General features: G+C 41.6%; 1 protein-coding gene across 2 annotated transcripts in view; it reads left to right on the forward strand.

Moving 5' to 3' along the window:
• Positions 1-525: 525 nt before the first annotated feature.
• The window catches only part of ZNF366 (zinc finger protein 366), a gene marked incomplete at both ends in the record, with an annotated part of 63255 nt that continues 43639 nt past the window's right edge, over positions 526-20141 (forward strand). Inside the window, one exon of one of the 2 annotated variants that reach the window (XM_079703855.1) lies at positions 526-719. Of the gene's footprint in view, positions 720-6617; positions 6634-20141 lie in introns of those variants that run through there. The other variant, XM_079703856.1, reaches the window with a different exon arrangement.

Consider the following 20141-nt stretch of genomic DNA (forward strand, 5'->3'; position numbering starts at 1 on the left):
ATCTGTTATTTGATCTGGGAAGAACTATAAGGCTCTAGAGTCAGGCTGAAGAACTGCAGCAACACTGGTGTTTCAAAGAGCCTAGGAAGAGCCACGCATTCTGGCTGACCTGCACGCTGCCTGGCCTCACAGGCTGCCGCTTTGCCTCAGTTAACATGACAGACCAAACTTTCCCTTGCTCAGAGTGGACAAGACATGATTTGTTCCCCTTTGGCTGTGTCAGTTCTGCAAACTAGATACCAGAGGCTGCAAGCTCAGGAGAGCCTGACTTTCTGGAACACCATTTGTTTGGACAGGCCAAGCCAGTAAGGCTTTTCATCTCTTTAAAGCTCCCAGGGCAGAGAGCATATTTGAGGAGTTCCTTTTTTCAAAGTTTTTTTTTTTTTTTTTTTTTGCCCCTTCCAACATTTTGTTTAAGAGAAAATGAGATGTCTATCTTCTGTTTCCTTATTTTTTTTCAGGAAAGCAAAGGGTTGTTGACTTCCTCCCTCTCCCCTCCCTTCCTTCCTTCTTCCCGAAGGTACTCATCTGAGAAAAAGAGAACGAAGTATTGTTCCTGTTCTCTTTCTTAAGTCATTTGAACACTGTCCCTGCGAGTTCTTTAAGTTCCCTGCAATCTGTACACAAGACAAGGAGGGAGAGAGAGAGGGAGAGAGACAGAGAGGCAAGGGATCAGGTAAAGCACGGGGGCTGCTGCAGCCATTGAGACTCAGGAGCTGGTAAGTTACCCATGCAATCCTTTCTACTTCCATTTCAATGTCCCTGGGATGGATATTGCTGTGGGCATCTTCAACAGAAAATGCTTTACTGGGTGTAACCCTTAATCAAAGTGTACGACTGAAGAATGGCCCAGAATTTAAGCTTATATATTTTTTTAAGAGAATACTGATGTTTTGTAGAGCTGAGGCTGGCAGAACTGGGCATAGAATTGCATTGGGCTAAGGAGGACATTGTGTTAAATCTGAATTTTGGCACAGATAAGATGGCCGGGTAAACCAGGAGCCACTGGAGTATGTGATGTGTCTCACTGGAGAATTCACTCTTCCTCAGTGCTGTGTCCTGAGAACCTTATCAGGGTGTCTGCTAAGAATTGAGGTTTGCTGTGGGGATTTTGTTACCCATTGTCTAGATTGAGGTGCCTTCTCTTGTTCCTTTCTTTTCATTCAGCATCCCCCCCCAAAGAGAACTGTTAATTTATGATTGTTATTCTGCATCACTGAGGTAGGAGGAAAAAAAGAAGGGAATGTCACTTCGAATTGTACTTCATGGCGGGGGGGGGGCTTATGTGTTCAGGTTCCACATGTGGGTTGAATGTAAATTTATTATCCACTGTCAGTGGAAGATGTCATTTGCCACACAAAAGAAGGCAAAGATTTTTGGGGCATGTAGCTTTAGTTTTGGAAAACAACATGCCACTAAGAGGAAGATTGAGATTGATCGCTTGTGTAGTAGGAGTGAAAAACCAAGGTAAATGTTGAAAAATATTTACCCTGAGCCTAGTTTTCGAAGCACCAAATAGAATACAGCAAACTGGTCAAGATTACACACACAACTAGTTTTTAAAAGTCTAACCTACTTCAATTAAATTCGGCAGAAAGTATAATGTTTTGAAGAACTCATCATGGCAAGCCACAAGGAAGCCAAGATCACATTGTCAAAAACAGGCCAGCAAGGTCACTCTGAAAGACTGTGTATATTTACTAATATTAATCATTCAACTCAGAGAGGTGTTGAATGGGTGAAAGACAAAGGACAGGCAGAGGTTTTTTCATATATTCATTTCTATGAAATTTACTGATTGAAGTCATCTGGGATGTGAAGAGTGTGATAAAAATAGCTGTTCTCTCATTTATAAATTAACTTGGCCAGACTATGCATTAACCACAATCAAGTAATTAATCTTTATTCGAAACTGAGCCATCATCTTAATAAGAATAAGAAAATATGATAGAACTGGACTGTTATGTGGGTTTTGTTCCATTAGTCAGACTTCTTTTTTCTTCTCCTTTTTTTCAAGAGGCTTTCCTTAGGAGCACTATAAAATGAGCAGCGGAAAAGAGATGTGATTAGCGTTTGCCTGCTGAGGAGGCAAAATCATGCTAATAACAGTTGAAAGTGTTCTCCAGCTCCCCTACCACTTACCCAGCCACCCCATTTCATAGATCTTCAGGTCAAAAGGGAGCCGGGACGGATCAGCTTGGGCATTTTTTTAAAATTTTGCACCTTTTATCAGCAAATGTGACCCCAGTAGAAAACTTAGGGCTGCGAGTTTTCTTGCTTCTTTCAGTTTCATTTTTCCTTGATAATGTATTTGATTTTATGCCCAATTAGAACAACATCAGAGAACACTCTCTCATTTGGGTTATTGAATAAAAGCATCAGATGCAACACAGTATGAAAGAAAGGACAGCAGAGTCACACTGACCAAAGACAAGTAAGGCAAAAGGTGGGTATGCCAATGGCGCAGAAAACAGCCTCGAGCATGTGTCTCCACTATGGCCCAAGATTAAGGAGCTCAGGATAGATTCTTTTCTTTAAAAGAAAAAAATATGTATTCAGTATTTCCATTTGAGTCGTTAAGTCATTGCCATGAGAATATTTGTTGGATGCTGGGGGGGAAAAATCAGCTCCCTAAAGAAAAAAGCCATTGACTCGTTTAGGCTAGTTGCTACCAATCTGTCTTCACTCAACTCCAAGGAGTGAGTTGGCATTTGTGGAAACTTCCAGTGTGTGATTCTTCTTTGGGGTCATCAGAGTCTCTTCTGTGATAACATTAGGGGAACTCCAGCTTGGAATGAGCCATAATTTGACACACAGAGGTTGCGTTAATTAATTTGTGCCCAAACTGTACACATAACTAAATTATAAATTTGTCATATAAATGTTAAATTATGTTAGGATGTGTCCTGTAGGTCTGTGTGCTGGGATATGAATCAAATGAGAGCAAGCAGAACATCAAAAGCACAGGCTTTGTTGTTATACAAATCTGGGTTTGAGTTCCAGCTTTGTTGCTTACTGTGTGACACTTACTTCGGCCAGGTAATTAACCTCTCTAAGCCTCAGTTTCCCCTAATGTAAAACTGCATCTACGTTATAATAGAGTTGTTGTGAGGATTAAATAAGATTATTTATGTAACATGATTAACACAAAGCATGGCAAGTAATAGGAGTCAACCAATGTCCGTTGTAATTTTTTTAAGTTTTATGTTAATACTTAAGGGTACTGTCTCTTTGGAATGTAGAGAGTAGACTATATCCCCATAATTTGTGCCATTATCCTTGATCAATACTATCCCAAGGGTCTGTCAGAACAAAAATCATGCCTCATAGCTTTGGAGTTGGGCGCACATTGAGTGAAGCTCAATTCTTTTAAAACAAAGGAAAGCAGAGCTTAATATTTTGATGTTCATCATCACTAATGGCAGAAACGCCACATTTAGCCTCATTAAAATGCCAGCTGTGTTCAATAGAGGGGAGAGCAGGGAAGAGTTTGTCTTGGGATAAAAGTCTTGAACTTAGATGAATGTTTGAAGAGACTACATGATATTGTAGATGTTTCATTCTCCCTTTCACCCACTTCCCCAAGCTCGAGCTCTGTGCTCTTGGTGACCTTTTCCCTGGCAGTGGAGGGCTAGAGACTTTTTTTTTGGAGACCATTGTGGCAGTGACTCAGCCAAAGAGAAAAGGACTTGAAGTGACATGTTCTCCCCACAGTGAAGGCTAACAGATCCCTCTCCTCAAATATTTTAGCGGCAAGCCACTTACTTTATCACTGATGAATAGAATACCGGTATCACCACTTTGTGTGTGTGTGTGTGTGTGTGTGTGTGTGTGTGTGTGTGTGATCCAACTGCTATTTTTCTCTCACTCAAACCTTTAAAACCTACATCCTGGTTAGTCTGTTAAGTAGTAATGATACTTTAATTTAGGTCTTAGTTAAACTTCCCTCTCCATCTTCCAAAAGCAAAACACACAACCACAGCAACAACCAAAATCTACCACGAATAACCCAAACCTTTGAGGTTCTTTGTTAGAATAAGAGGCTCTGATACAATAGAGACTTGTTTGGACAACTTAACCCTCAGAGAACAAATTGAAGCTGGGTTTTTCTACCCTAATGCGCAAAATGTGTCTTCTAAGGTGGCTTAGAGCAGAACAAAGACCAGTTTGGGAGTCAGAACACTTCTGCTTTGTTTTGTCCAACCTCTGCTGCCCCCTATACGTGTGACCTGATAGGTTTCTTCACTTGCTTGGACCTCAGTTTTCTCTGTAAAATGATGAGGTTGGACCAAATCAGTGACTCTCAAAGTGGTCTGTGTGTGTGATTGTGTTCAGAATTCACCTGGGGCTTGTTTACACTCTTCTCCCCCGCCCACTGCACTAGATGATCTATGAGATTCTTATGCTGACATCCTGTGATTCTCTAAAACAGATGGTCACTGTCTTGCTCTGTCTTCTTCAGGATTGCATTGACATTAAACTAAAATGTATGTTTTAAGAGCCATACTTTTAAGAATAATTCCTATTCGGCATTTGATGTTCTCTCCAGAAATTAGTTTGGACGTATCAACTGTTATTCTAGAAGCTGTTAGCATTATGGAGTAAGGAATATGCAACCAATCGGATGAGATTGATGAATGTTCTATAACAACATATGTATCATAAAAGAGTACTTACTTAGAATTATAAATATTATAATTCTGTATGAATAGCACTCTTCGATTTATGCATTTATATATTATTTGCATCTTACATTAAGATACAAATGCATTCTTTCTTTAATCAAGGAAAACACAGATACTATTTTTTTCTATCCACTTAAAAAAATATTTGTAGATTCAATCTCATAAGTTTTTTGGTTTTGTTTTTACCTTTTTACAGTGTGTGTTGTGCTGAGCCTATTTTAGAAGTTAGATCCTTGTCCCTAAGTTAATACTGACATGGAAAGGCAAAAGATTGATAATGGTGTTTGAAAAACTGGCACCCACAAGTCCTGTTAAATCTGCTTTAATCATAAGAAAAATCTGTAGCTTAGAGAAAAATTTCTGATTTCTCTAATTTCATTTCTACCCAAATCTCTTGAATTTTTTTCTCACATGTTTATCTGGCTAATAAGTAGAGCAGCAGTGGACACAGGTCTCCACCTGACAGAAGCAGAGAGGCAGCACATATTTTGATGTGCACTCTCAGAAACAGCTAGCCTAATGATGGCTGTTCTTTTTTTTTGCGGTACGCGGGCCTTTCACTGCTGTGGCCTCTCCCATTGTGCAGCACAGGCTCCGGACGCACAGGCTCAGCGGCCATGGCTCCCGGGCCCAGCCGCTCCGCGGCATGTGGGATCTTCCCGGACCGGGGCAAGAACCCGTGTCCCCTGCATCGGCAGGTGGACTCCCAACCACTGCGCCACCAGGGAAGCCCATGGCTGTTCTTTTTAACCATTCAAATATCAAATACATTTAGATAAAACAATGACATATAGATAAAAGAATAATAAAATGTCTTCATCAGAAGTTATGTATAATACATAAATTCACTAGACGGTAAGCACCATGGGAACAGGGCCTTTGTTCGTTCACTGCTATAGCCTGGGGCCTAGAATAGTGCATGGCATAAAGTAGACGCACAATAAATATTTGTGGAATAGATGACAATAAATAAGTGGGCTGTAGAGTGAAATACGCTATCTTAATATAATGCTAAATACAGCAGTTAGTAAGTTGAAAATTAGTCAGAGTTTCTGAGGTTCTGGACAGTGCCAAACTGCCAGCTTGACATGTTTATTCCCAACTGAATTGACTGGAATTATGTCTTGTTCCACCATTACATGCATGGGGCTGTTACATGTATATTAATGTGTCATCTTGGCAAGGAACCCACCCACTTGCTTATGGGAGATAAACATTTATCAGATATACAGAAAAGACTTTGGTTGCATTTTATTTTCCATTTGTTTTCTGGGCAGATGATGGGTTAGCACATTGTTTTTGGCGAGAGAGAGAGACAGAGAGAGAGTGGTCATTTGTTTCTCCTTGACTAAAAGAGTTGTGAGCCAGGATTTAGCCTTGTAGGAAATGCTCAGTGCTCTCAGGTTTTTTTATAGACAGGGCTGTAAATCCAAGTTAAAGGGATGCCACTGAGTTTACACAAACACGAAGGAGTGAATTCAGGGAGGGAAATGTGATATCCTTGTGGCACACAATACCTTTTCCTTTATATAATTAGGCACTGGAGACAGCCAAAATGAACAAATCCTGGATTGAGGCAGTTTTGCACTTATTTGGCAAATTTAAAGTGATAAATATAAGTATGAATATAACAACACTGGGGTCTTAGGTTTCCATTATCCATAGTAGGAACGGAAAAACCTCTCTTTGTTCACATTGATAAAGCCTGTCTCTTTAGTGCCGAATACCAGGGCCACACAAAGGAATTCTGACTCCTTCTCCTATTTTCCTGTGATCTGCTACGGCCCCGTTTTGACCTCATTCTGTGACGGCCACTGGTATTAATGGGAGAATGAGATAACCACAGGATCACCACCACTCGCAACATTTATGGAGGAGTCATGACGAAGTTTGGGGACTGCCAAGAACTTTACATACATCATTTCACTTAACCCTCCCATTCTAAGAAGTAGGTGCTTTATTCTCCCCATTTCAGAGATGAGGAAAGGCAACTACTACCTTGTTTAACAGATAGGCTAGAAAAAGTTAAGTGATTTACTCAAGGTCACTGAATTGATGTTCCTTGTTTTCAGGTTTCTCATTAAGGAGGAAGCAGCTAATAATTATTTTCTTTAAATTAAGTATCCCTTAAGGCAGTGTTCCTCAAGTGTAGTCCAAGAACCAACAGCATGGCATCACCTGGGAGTCTGTTAGAAAAGGGGAATCTCAGACTGCACCCCAGACCCCCTGAATCAGAATCAGCATATTAACATGATCTCCATATGTACTCCATATGGAGCACATTCAAGTTTGAGCAACACTGCCTTAGGGTTTTGATCTGTTGTATACACAGATTGATTTCAGAATGTAGGTCCCTGTTCTACAGAGCCCTTCTGTAAACTTTGAACTTGTCCAAGACAACATAACTCCCTCTTGGATAATGGTGTTACTGGACAAGCCTCAAGTCTATTCAGCTCTGAGCAACATTAGACATGATTTTTGTGGTCTCACCTAGCAAGTTAACGCCATACCAAGGTACCCTAATAATCTCAGAGAGTAAAGGTCTGGGGGTTGTTTTTCAAGTGTCTTCTGAGAACCAAACATCAGAATCACCTGGGGCCGATTACTAGGCCTTTCCCAGCTCTAATGAATCTAGGGAGGGGCCTAAGGCTCTGACTGTCCCACAGGCTACTGGCTCAAGGTAAGGAAGACCCAGCAGGGGCAGTGACAAGTTTTGGGAACATCATTGCAAAAAGGTGTCCAGCTTTTTCAGCGGTTTGAAAAAATATTTAAAAGCAACAGTATGAGATAGAGTATCTCAGAGCCCTTCTGGGAAGAAGAGGTACGCTGCCAACTTCTCCCTTTGAATGCTGGAGAATGGGGACAAGAAACCCTGCTACCTGCCTCTGGGAGAAGGTTGGGGGGCGGGTCCCCAGCATCACCGCCAAGGAGCGATGCCAGCACACACCCCTCACTCTTCCCAGTTCGAAAGAATCCTTAGAGCTTCCTTTGCACTGGGGACTCACCGTTCTCACTTAGAACAGAAATCAAGAGGGGCTATTGTTGGAGGGGTGGGGGAAAGGAAGCAGGGCCGGAAGAGAGTGAGGGAGAGGACCGGAATAACCTCTGGTTTGCTTCAGCCTGGACACAACGCCTTTGCCTGGATGGAGACGGTGGCTTCTCCCCCTTAATGGAGGCCCTCTGGCCTTCCTCACGGGAAGTGCAGGGAGAGAAAGAACTCTGCGTTTTCAACGTTGTTTTATGGAACGCCCACTACAAAAGCCACTGCTTGTCTCTTACTATTTTTCTAATTCAGGCAGTTTTCTTCCCCACAGCAAAGTGGAGCTCCCTCCCCTCCCCTCCACCCCTGATAGCTTTTTCAGTTAAACAAATGTATGAAAGGGGATCTTTCAGCATTATCCTGAAAAATGTATACATTGAAGACTTTTAAGGTGCGAAGGAGCACCGTACTTAATCCACCAAGGTGGGGTTCCTGAACTACTAGAACTTGAAATCTTAGGGTGAAGAACATGCAAAAAGTTCTACAAGGTTACTCCTAGGTATATCCAGAATCCTGCCTCCTACCGGATTTTTTAAGAGTTGGGGGGAATTCCCTGGCGGTCCAGTGGTTAGGACTTTGCGCTCTCATGTAGCACAGCACACCCCCCGCCCATAAAAAAAAGAGAGAGGGAGAGTTGGGCAAGCACCATCTTTCTTAACACTCAGGAGATATTCAGTATGTAATGCAACAAGCAAGTCGGCGTCTCCTCCAACATCATCCAGAGCTCTCCTGCATCCCAGTCACATCAGCACAGTCCCCTGTCTCTGGATCCCCAGGGATGGAGAGTTCTTATCTCCTAGCTGTAGCCTGAGTGGTGAGTCTTAAAGAGGATGTTGGAGAAGGAGTGGAGAGCCTAGTGTTTGGAAAAGAAGGTGCAGCTCAATATTAGGTCATTTTGGTTTGTCTTTACAGCCTTTAAGTGCTCAAACATTCCACACTTTACACTGGCTCCTTGGGCTCTTTCTGAGCCTCCTAGGAGAGGGATTTCGGCATCACATATTCAGTACCTGCAGTTAGGAAGGACGTTCTGCTGTGAGCAAATCCTATCCCAGAAGGATTAGGACATAAAGTGCCAAATTTATTTGCTTTTCAACCAATATGGATTTTGGGGGAGGGGGAGTTGGTTTACTTAATAAAGTGTTATCTCTCCTGTACATGGCACATGTGCCTTACACACGTGTGTATAAACACACACACACAGACTATCCAAAATCATTGGCTCTTATGGAAGGAAACTGTGGATTAGCCCCAAACTGTTTATTTGACTCAAGAATGTAGTATCTGATTCTCAGTCCCCTATACTTTCAAACAGATTTACTATCGTAATTATATTTTTCTTAGATATAATAAAAAAAAGAGCTTGAATTTTGTTAGCTAGTGGCAGTAGGGGAGAAGGTGAGAGAGGACTTAAGTGTTATTGCAAGAAATTCATAAAGGGTTCCATTCACTTATTGTGTGTTGTTTTGAAAATGTAAGTAATGCAGAAGAGAAGACTAAACTTGGAGTCAGAGATAGAGGCTTGAGTGTGCTCGCTGACACATGAATAGAAGGCAAGTCAGTGAACCCAAAAGCATATGGAAATTTAGTATATGACAAAAATAGCATTGCATATCAGAGAGGAAAGTTGGATTATATAGTTAATGGTGTTGGCATACCTAGGTAGCTATTTGGGAAAAAACAAACATATCTCTTCTTTATTTCTTAAGTTAAAATTCCAGATAGATCAAAGATTTAAAATGTTAAAAATAAAAGCATAAAAATAATAGGAAAATGGCAGATTTATTTTTTTTGAATCTCAGGGTAGGAAAAGTCTATCTAGTTTTATCTAGAAGCCTTAACATTTATTATACATTAAAATTAAAAAGCTTCTATAGGGCCCAAACTCAATAAGCAAGGTCAAAAGGGCAAATAAAAACTGGGGGAAACATTTTAAACATGTATCACAAAGAACTTAATATGACCAGAAAATGGACAAATGACATGAAACACATTTCACATAAAATGAAATATATTTGGTTCTTAAACATGTAAAAAATAAAAGATACTCAATCTACTTCATAAAAATGGATGCAAATTAAAACTAATTAAGAGATACTATTTTTTACCTACTTGATGAAACAAAAGATAAAGCATTTATTAACATATTTGTTTCTGGGGATCTGGAGAGTACTGTCATATATCAATGGTAGAATAGTGAATTAGTAAAACTTTACTATAGAGAGCAATTTGTGTCTATCAAAATATAAAAGTGACTCCTCTTGGAAATTATATTACAAATATACTTGTATGATGTAAAAAGACATACCTACAATGCAAGACAAGAAAAAAAAAAGATTAGGTATAGCATAATTGTCCAATAAGGGATTGGCTCAATTAAGTACAGTACATGTATATAATGAAAATGCTTCTGATTTTAAGTTCCATGCTCTGATAATTTTTTAAGGATGATCATTTCACATCCATCTATATTCCTCTTTTCCTTTCCCTGCCCGCATGTCACTAAATGCCACATACAAAACCACAACCAAAGGCTTTGTTCCTTCTCCTTCAGTTGACTCTCAAATCATAGGGTCCCCATTCCCTTGGCAACTTGTAAAATATGGGTGTCAACCAGGGTGAGAAAGCAGGCCAGAAAGCCGAGTTTGAGAGGGGAGTGGCAAGGCAGTATAGAGGAACGGTTACAACCCATGTTCTGGGGGCAGCTGCTTGAGATCAAGTCCCCACCCACTTGCTTGCCAGCAGTGTGATCATGAGTAGTTTAATTTCTTCATCTGCCTGACAGGTATAAAATAGCACCATCCTCTTAGGGTTTGTTGTGAGGATTAAGAGTGATAATTCATGCAACTGCTTAGCACAGTGCCTGCCTTATAGTAATATTCAACAAATGTTAGCCCTATTAGTTATTTATCTGAACTCTCCCTGCTCATGGGATCTGGAGCTTTCCTGGGGAAGTGGGGAAGAGAGGCATCTAAGTCATCAAGCTGTGTACTCATTAGCACCACGAACTGAGAGTCCTGGGGTGATTCAAAGCCTTTTTTTCCCAATCCAACAGCACAAAGGGAGAGACTGGAGTAATTTCTGCTGCCCCCAAGCTAGTATCATTCAGGGAAACTACTTCCACAATTCTATCCCCTGGTGTCAATTATATCCTGAAAATGTGATAAATGCAGGCTGGAAAATTGCAAGATTGTGACATTATGCAGGGGGTTGAGCCAGTTAAGTTAAGCAACAAGTTTCAATTTGCATGAAAAATGTTCCTTAAATTACATTTGGATCAAAATATCATTAAATATTAATATTAGGGCCATTGTATAACTTCCTCCCCATGGTAGTCATCATTTAATAAATATGAGTTGCAGCTACAAACCAAACCAAACCAATCCAGGCCCAAAATCTTCCATCACCATGACGTGCATATGCCCGTGTTTCCCAGCTTCAGTCTCAGTGCAGCCCAGCAAGGGATGTACCTGTGCGCCCCTGTAACTTCAAGTGTCTCAGCCATGGATAGCAGCCCTCCAGCAAAAACAATAAAAAATATTTGACGGCTTTTAAGTGAATTGAATTTTCCCTCTGTGTGTAAGGTGATAGTGAACCCTCTTTGCATACACTCACTGCCTTATATATTATCAGATCACATTCTAGAACTAGATTCCAGAAGGCATAGTTTAGCTTAGTGGGTTGCCCTGCCTACTAATTCTTTCATGTGTGTCTGTTCTCCCTACATTGGAACCATATTTGTCAGAGGCTGTTTTTAACTATTTTTATACTCTCTCAGACAAGAGCCCTCCAAATTCTTGTTGGTCTCACATTAAAGCTCTTATTATCCCCACTTTAGAGATGAGTAAACCGAGACTCAGAGAAGGTAGGCGATCCGGCAGAAGTCATAAGTTCTGTGAATCTCCAGGGTCTGTGGGGTTATTGCAAGGAGTCAAGGGGTCTGTATTTGGATGTCAAGTACCTACTGTTTGCACACTGACTAAATAATGTTTTGAAAGTACACGTACCTCTGCTTTCAAATCTTGTTATATAGTGGTAATTAATAAAATATAAATTAATTTCAAATGTTGCTGAATTTAAAATAGCTTTTGGTTATTTTGTAATTTTTCAAACTTTCTGGGGATTTGCAAAATGGGTTTATTTATTTATGAAATTTACAAAGGGAATCATGCTGAAAAACCTGGGAACTACTGTCTGTAGACCAAAGCTGGTGTTCACTGATAAATTACAGGGCGGTATTTTGAATAATCTAGGTCTTCTGGTGGCAGTGAGATTTTCTACTCTTAAACTGCTACCTATACCTATATTTGATAGAAAGCGTCTGGAAGTAGTCATCATTATTGTTTAATTTCTTCCTTCGTCTAACAGCTGTCTCCCTAAAGATTCCTTTCTGACCTGTGTGACATTCGGCAATCTGCTTAACCTATTTGCATACTAGTTTCCTTATTGGCAAAATGGGGAAAAGGGTAGAGCCTACCTCATAGGGTGCTGTGATGGTCACGTGAGTTAATGCACGTGATGCCTTAACACATTCTTGTCGCATAGGAAAGAGCAAATGTGGTCTTGTGTTAGGCACCACTTGCTGCTGCTTTTTGTCACATAGTTGGAACTTGATAGACATTTGGGGGATAAATTTATGAATAAGTGAAAATGTGGAATAGGAAGAAAGGGCAATTCTAGATATGTAATTCCTCATCTATATTTCCTTAGTCACAGGCAGGCAGTTAGGACAGCAGTTTTTATGCAGATACTGTGTTTGGGAGTATTTGCTTCAATGAGCTCAAGCTAGAGAGACGATGATGTTTCTATATCTTCTGGTCCAGTAGCTGTTACAAATCTATCAACTTTATGCATTAGATTCATCAAAATATGCATTTAATAGATCAGGCAGGAAGAGTTTGGGCTTGGAGCAGATATCAAGTACAGGCTTTATTCCTCCTTAGAAACTATGAGAGGAAACAAGACCAGTAAACCATCTAGACAGGAGGAGAGAAGCAATGCTTTCTTACCACAAACCAAAATGCTGAGGATCACAGTTATGAGAGGGTCAAAGGAAGTCAGAATGACCTTTCGTCGCAGGCTCAATGTTTATGTAGCTTAAAATTTCACTTCCAGATCATCCCATGGATAGTTATTTAACTTCATGCCATGAACAAACTTTGAGCCCGATAGAAATTTTTTTTTCAGTGTTTGCAAAGTGAGGTGTTTAAGGTAGAAAAAAAGAAGCCATTGCTAGACTTTTAAAAATGGGATTCCCTGAGTGTCACTACTGCCTGACATAATTGTTTCTAACAAAGGTCTCAGGCTGATGGGCCAATGAAGAGATAGTCAGCTTCTCCAAACCGGCTGCTTTTCCCAAGACCAGGCAGTAATAATCCTAGCAGCTACTCATGGTTGGCTGTACCACGTGGGCAAGGCTATGTGCTGGTGCTGTGGGCACTACATGAATAAAACCCAGTTTGAGCTTTCCAGAAGTTTCCAGTAAATTAATGGTTATACTGAATGGCAGTGAATATGCTTCCCTGTCACCTCCATCCATTGACACTGTTTCTACTCACTGGGACCACACAGAACAAATCCAGTCCTTCCAAGTATCGGCCCTTTGAAGTATTCAAGTAGAAGCTGTCAAGTCCCCAGACCTCCAACACACCTCCTTCTTAACACTCCAGGTTCCGTCAGCCATCTCAGTAAGGTGTGGTTTTGCATCTCCTCACCAGCAGGTTGCACTCCTCTGTGTGCTCTCCAATGTGTCCCTGTCCGTAAGGTTTGACCCAGAATGCCCCCCCACCCATCCCAGTGGTTTGGCCAGTGCACAGTAGAGAGAGGGGCTCTCTGAGGCCCATTTTCAGAGCTGCAGCAATTGCTGAGATTTTCCCTCAAAAGGTCCAGATGAAAAGGCCTGCAGTAACAAACTAGGAACTTGCAATGAGCATTATTGATTTGTCTTGTTATTTTTCTAGATCTCTAGCCCTAATCTTGTTTCAGGTCTTCCTCCTTCCTCTTTACAACCACGAGAATCTCTTCTTACTAGTATTGTTAGGAAGCCAAAAATACTAGTATAGTTATATTTATTGAGTACTTTTTTTCATCAAGTGTTTTGTATATCTTATTTTATGAAATCTCATAATTAACCCTGTGAGGTGGTTTTCTTTTTTTCTTTGTTTCAAGATGAGGAACCTGAGGCTCGGAGATTAAGTAACTGGTCACAGTTGGTAGGTGAAAGACCTACAATTCAAACCCTGGGCTGCCTAACTTCTCAGTTTATGCTCCTTCTACCTCACTCAGCCTCTCTGTGATATAGCACATTGGAACATTCCTAGTGCTTTATCTGACCATACTAGGTGCTCAATAAATGTTAGTTTCCCTTTCTCTTATCAGCCTTTCTCGTCCTCCAACTAATGCAACCTAAAAATGAGGAAAAGGTTGTGAGCTGCCAAAAGTATGTGCCAGACTCCTGAGGTGGCCGTGCAACATCAGTTCCAACATGATGTGCCTTTAGCCCTCTAAGCTCCTTCCAAGGAGCTGTGGGCCAGCTCTAAAGGGCCCCTGTTAATCTACTAGGCAACTAGCTTACTATTGAGGGATGTCTAGCTGTTCTTTCTAACCAATCCACACCACTTATAACTTCCTCCTCTTCAAATAATTCTATTCATTCCCAAAACTTCAAGTAAATTCAGAGTATCTTCAGAGCCACCAGCACCTCAAACCTAGTCCTGCCTCCTTTGGAACTTCGGATCTGTAAATCAGGGCAAGATGTAGGCAGCAAGTGCCATCTCAGGGTGAGCTTCTCTTTGGCTCCTACTCTCACTGGGGTCCTTTATGCCCCTTTGAGAGCTCTCTAATGTAGCATCGTCAACAGCTATCATACTCAAGTTCAGTAGTTCTCAACTGGGGACAGTAGAGTCCACCCCAGAGGCATTTGGAAACAGGGAGATTATCACAATGACCAGGGGGCACTATTGGCATCTAGTGGTTGTGGGTGGGCAGGGATGGTAAAGTTCTGCCATGAACCCACACAAAATAGCAATAGTGTCCTCTCCCCTTGAGAAAGTCAGGACCATGACTTTTCTCACCATTGTCCATCCATGCCCAGCACAGCACCTATCCTTCCACAGATGCTTAATACAAATCTCTGAATGAATGTTCTCCTTTGCCACCTTTCCTATTTTTCTGCATGTCTCGTCTCTCACTGGAGGTTCTGAAATAGAGCTGTCTTGCTTGCCTCTAATTTCTGGGAGTGACTGCAAAAGTGGAGGACTTATTAAGCTCTGTCTCATATATATTCCCTTCCTCTTTCCTTCTCTTATGCTCGAAATTTTCAACAGTTTAGAGAACTACAGCCCTAATGAATGCCTTCTAAATTGATCAATAAACATTTACCCTTTGAATAGGTCTCAAAGACATGGCTTTCTAGAGTAAATTTAGGTAGGAAATTTTCCCCTGCAACGTGGAGCTAAACACCCTAAAAAAGTATTAGGTTGATGGCCTAATTCAATGAGTTGTTAATGATTAAGTCTAAGTGATTTGGCTAAAGCAGCAGCAGTGGCCAATTGGCTTCCCCTCTCAGAACCATGAAGCTATAGCCTGGATTGGGTAGAGGAACGAAGAGGCCTCTTAAGAAGCCAGTGAGGAAAAATCTAAAAGTTTGAGGTCTGACCATCTTCATCATTCTTACTGAAATGTCATAAAATCAGGTACTAAGTAGATCAAGGACTCCACCTCCCTCCAGGACAGAGAGCCTGTTAATGGAGAGTCAGAACCAGATCCCCATGAAAGGTCTGTGCTCCCAGCTCTGTGATAGAGGCATGTTGCTGTCAGGTGGACCGTTCTCTGTGGTTGGAAATTTTCAGAGTTCACTGGTTTTACTCTCTGGCTGATTTCCTTGATAAGACACTTAGCTCCTTTCTCTTTTAAAATTTCAGAGAGGATGTTCTCTTCCCATCATGAGAATTCCCAACTCTGCTCCACTCAAGGGCTCTCTCATTTTCTTAAAGTGTATGAAGGAATACTTTAAAAAGTCTTAAAACGAAGATTTTCATTCTTCTCAAATTGAAAACAACCATCTGAAGAGCAGCATAGTTCAGGGCTGATAAGGAAGGGCTGGGAAGGATCACAAAGCAGAGAAATTTAGTAAGGGAGGAAAGAACTAGCATTTATTTAGCACTTGCTATGTGCCATGCAGGTACATAGCAATAGTAACAACTATTAGGTATCTCGTTTTAATCTTTCCCCAGATCCATGAAGTAGTGTATTAGTCAGGATAGACTAGGTAATGTTTCAGTGACAAGCGCACTCTAAATCCCCACGGCTTAAAAAAATAAAGAAAAATGAAAGAAAACAAGGATTTATATCTCCCTTCCATTACATATCCATTTTGTAAATCAACAGTGGCTTTGACCCAGGTCACCTTAGCTTTAGGACCTAGGCTGACAGGACAGCTATACTGGAAATGTTTCAGGTTGCTAGGGTAGAGGGAAAGAAAATGATGGGAACCATGGACTGATTCTCAAAGATTCCACGAGGAAATGACACGTCACTTGTGCTCGCATTTTGTTGGCCAAAGCAAGTCACATGGCCATGCCTATAAGTAAAGGGAATAGGGAAGTGCAATCTGACTATGTGCTCAGAAGAGGAGCTAGAAATATTTGATAAAGTGTTATTATCCTGTTATTACAGTTAAGAAAAGGGAGGCTTAGGAAAGTTAGTAGGTCGGGGAGCTGGGATTCGGACTCTGTGTCCTGAGCTCTTTGCTCTTCTATAACAAGTGCATTCTACAGGCACGTTACATGCATGGCGCTATACCTTATCTCCACATGCTGTGATGAGCTTAAGTATCCTTGGGGCTTGAGGGTATGTGCACCTCTGTGGACAAGTTAAAGCCAAATCCAAGTAATCGTGGCTTAGCTTTTATTTCACATATTTCCATTCTCTTTAAAGGTCTTCAACACATTCAGTGTGAAATCAGTTTGTAATAGAAATTTCATCCTTGAACACATGCCAGATTTTTCTTTTTAATCATAGTCTCAGGTATGATAGGTTTCCTTGCTTATTTCTTTTATTTGTTGAATAATGAGAAAAAGGCCACTCTGCCCTCAGTTTGGTAAGGCTGCTGCCTGGTGGATGTTCAAGATCCAGAGGAAAGGATGCCCCAGCTTCCCTCCATTACCTTCAAGACAGTCCCCAGAAGAAGCATTCCTTGCTCAAAGACACAATAAAATAGCAAGACTGATTCTACCAGCCCTTAGAAAGTCAATCCTGATATTTCACCTCCATGGAGCTCAGAGGAAGTGCCGTGTTATATCAGTTCTTCTTAGACTTTTCTAATCCAAGTACTGCTAATGGGAGAGAAAAATCTAGAAAAGAAATCCTAAGTAATCTGCTTAGGTAGAATTTCAGCCTTTAACGTGTCCTAGTTTTTGCATTCTGCTCCATAACATATCCGTATTTGTTTGCATTTAAAATGTTTTAAATTACTCACCACTAAAACTGATAAGCCAGGAAGATATTATACAACTTATTCTTTGGTTTTCTCCACCCTTTGGAACTTGACTTCAAGCCTTCATAATCTATTAACGACAATATGCTTATCTCCTGAAAGTAGGTCCCAGAGAAACAGGGATAAGGGTAACTGTCAGGTTGGGGATATGGTGGGTTCCTCCTGGCAGCTAGAGTATCCCACACCCAACAGAGAATAAAGACGAGGAAGAGGAGGAGGGTAGGGGTTGGGGACAAAGAAGAAGAGGAACATGGAATTGTATCTGGAAACATGGAGGAGCTAGTACAGCCAAGAAAGAACTCCAAACAGGGCCTTAAACAAACACACAGAAAGAACTCAAAACTAATTTACTGAGCATGACAGTTGCTAAATAACTACAATTTTTATTAGTTATATTTTCCTTATCTATTAAAAAAGACAAAGTACTTTGTCCAAAGCACAGCTAGTTGTGGCCCTAGGCAAATTAACCTTGCTGGGTTCTCAGTCATAAAGCATGAACTCGAATGCTGCTCAGCTTAAAAGTTTGCAAAACTCTTTGAAGGCAGAGAGTGCAATTTAAGTATTATGTATTATTAAATAAAATGCCTATTTAGGAAAGGAGCTCTCTATTAGCATTACCTTAACTAGTAGTCAACACCCAGGAGAGCTCCTTGTCAAAATTTTTATGACAGAAGGGATCCAGGTGTCCATCACTTAAAATGGAAAATCAAAGAACAAAGAAACAAGCCCAGGCAGTAGTGAATGGAATGCACCATTAAGGCATTGGCTTGGTTCAGAGATAGATTCCTGAGCTAAAGAAGGCCTCATTTACTGGAATGGAAAAATATAGGGCCAGGAAATTGCTCAGATGTCTCCTGTCTTTTCCTGTGCACATGGAGATGCACTATGTGTTGGCTACTGTTTTGGATCAGAATCTCAGTTTTAGAAATAGCCTGAGTTGTGTCCTTGGAAAGGGAGATGGTTGTGTGGTATATTTGTGTGTGGTGGGGATGGAGGAGAGGGAGGTGGGGAGGATGTTGGGGGGAGCCATTTAGACGCTCTCTGGAACCATATTGCTTCCTTGGCCTCACAGACAGTTACCAGAACTGAGCTAGGACATTGGGCAGCTGACCTGGGCTTAGAGAGCCTCCAAGTCTCCTGAACTAGCTCTGAGGTAGAGCCAAGCTGACCCTGCTGACAACACAGGCCAGTTCTGCCTGGTCACGCTGGATGGCTGGTTGCAAGCCTGCCTGTTTTTCAGCAGACATTTATCTGGCAACAACCTCTTGAGAGACAGTGTTTTAGGCACTTTAGAGAGATCTGATAGACAGATCTCTCTAAATGTAGAGATCTGAGAGGTATTTTGAAGGTAGAACTTGCTTTTAGATTGGCCATGAGTTAGGGGATATAACAGGAAACAGAAGACAAACATCCCTGTCCTCATGGAGCCTGCATTCTAGTAGAGGGAAGTGGACAATGAATAAAATAAATAAGTTATATAATATGTTAGAAGATATGGAGAAAAATAAAACAAGGGGGCTTCCCTGGTGGTGCAGTGGTTAAGAATCTGCCTGGCAATGCAGGGGACACGGGTTCGAGCCCTGGACCGGGAAGATCCCACATGCCACGGAGCAACTAAGCCCTTGTGCCACAACTACTGAGCCTGTGCTCTAGAGCCCGTGCTCCACAAGAGAAGCCACTGCAATGAGAAGCCCACGCACCACAACTAAGAGTAGCCCCTACTCTCCGCAACTAGAGAAAGCCTGCGTGCAGCAACGAAGACCCAACACAGCCAAAAAATAAATAAATTAAAAAAAATAAATGAATAAAACAAGGAAGGAGAAAGAATACGAGTGCGGGGGTGGGGAGCAGGGCAGGGTTAGGGTGGCCTCGTTGAAAAGGTGATATTGAACACAAACTGAAAGGAGGCAAAGAGAGGATCATGTAGGTATCCAGAGGAAGGGCTGTCCAGGCAGAAAGGGCAGCAGGTGCAAAGGCCCTGAGGTGGGAGAAAGCCTGGTATGTGTGAGAAAAACCAGAGGTCATTGGGATTGGAGTGGAGTAAGCCAGGGAGAGTGTGGTAGGGTATGAGGTCAGTGGGGTAACGACATCATGGAGATACTTGCAGACCACAGGCTGGGCTCCGGCTGTACTCTAAAATAGAAGATTGTTGGAGAGTTTTAGGCAGGAGAGTAAGAAGATCTGACTTATACTTTAATATAATCAGTTTGACTATTGTGTTGAGTAGGCTACAGGAGCCAAATGTGGAAGTAAGGAGAAGAGTTAAGAGGCTATTAGAAAACAATTTTCCATTATTTCAGAGTAAAGGTCAAAGTTCCTAGAAGAAACTTATGGCTTGGACCACGGTAGAGGCAGTGGAGGTGGTGAGAAGTGGCTGGATTATGGATAGACACTGAAAATAGAGCCCATAGAATTTGCTAATCCATAACTGGGGTACTCAGATAGTCTGTCCAGGAAGAAGTTAACGAGCTGTGAAGGAATGGTGATGAGGGGTGTTCCTCTCCACTCAAGAGTAGTAAAGAAAGAAGAGCCAGGATTCTTTTTTTTTTTTAAATTTATTTATGTTTGGCTGCGTTGGGTCTTTGTTGCTGTGCGTGGGCTTTCTCTAGTTGAGGCGAGCAGGGGCTACCTTTCATTGTGGCGCACAGGCTTCTCATTGCAGTGGCTTCTCTTGTTGTGGAGCACGGGCTCTAGATGCACAGGCTTCAGTAGTTGCAGCACACGGGCTTCAGTAGTTGTGGCTCACGGGCTCTTGAGCGCAGGCTCAGTAGTTATGGTGCATGGGCTTAGTTGCTCCACGGCATGTGGGATCTTCCTGGACCGGGGCTCAAACCCATGTCCCCTGCATTGGCAGGCGGCTTCTCAACCACTGAGCCACCAGGGAAGCCCAAGACAGGATTCTTGTCGGTACAACCACCTCGCC

The sequence above is a fragment of the Hyperoodon ampullatus genome (assembly GCF_949752795.1).
Source record: "Hyperoodon ampullatus genome assembly, chromosome: 4".
Lineage (NCBI taxonomy): Eukaryota > Metazoa > Chordata > Mammalia > Artiodactyla > Ziphiidae > Hyperoodon > Hyperoodon ampullatus.